Source organism: Etheostoma spectabile, chromosome 18 (genome assembly GCF_008692095.1).
Source record: "Etheostoma spectabile isolate EspeVRDwgs_2016 chromosome 18, UIUC_Espe_1.0, whole genome shotgun sequence".
Lineage (NCBI taxonomy): Eukaryota > Metazoa > Chordata > Actinopteri > Perciformes > Percidae > Etheostoma > Etheostoma spectabile.
The window spans coordinates 11,027,674-11,028,201 of record NC_045750.1 but is presented as its reverse complement, the minus strand read 5'-3'; the positions used below and the strand labels follow the sequence as shown (position 1 = coordinate 11,028,201).

At 42.4% G+C, this 528-nt stretch overlaps 1 protein-coding gene across 9 annotated transcripts in view; it reads right to left on the bottom strand.

The window, feature by feature from the left end:
- Positions 1–528, bottom strand: part of utrn (utrophin) — a 185,434-nt gene that overhangs the window by 157,060 nt on the left and 27,846 nt on the right. The window lies entirely within an intron of this gene.

The following is a 528-nucleotide window of genomic DNA, read 5'->3' as shown; positions in this document are numbered from 1 at the left end:
GATGTCTGCAGCTCACAAACAAGACACACAGAAACAGACACACAGAAACACACCAAAACAAGAGGCATTGACAGGGAGACCAGACTAAAGGGACCAAACACACGCACAGATAGAGTCAAGAAGGCCGTAGCACAAATCTACAGCATGGACTTCAAAGATTCAACAATGCTGAGCCAAGTGTCTAAAGTTTTTCCTGGTGCTCCATTTATGCAAGCCGTGGAGAGCTCCATATATATGACATCCAAAAAGGAAAGGGTCTATATACAATTAGACAAGTCATGCGGTGGTTTCCAACGGGTTGCAATCATTCTCTTGGCCACTGTATGTCCAGCAAAAACAGCATGTTTTTGAGTTTTAGAGAGCTGGAGGGCTGACAAATCATTCAGAATCAAAACATTGACAGTAATAGGTACTGAATCATTAATCAGGGCAGATGTTTTGGATACAATATTGTTCCAGTACTGACCAACAGGAGAGCACTCCCAGATCATGTAAAAACATGTACCTTGAGCTTTTAGTGGGCAGAAA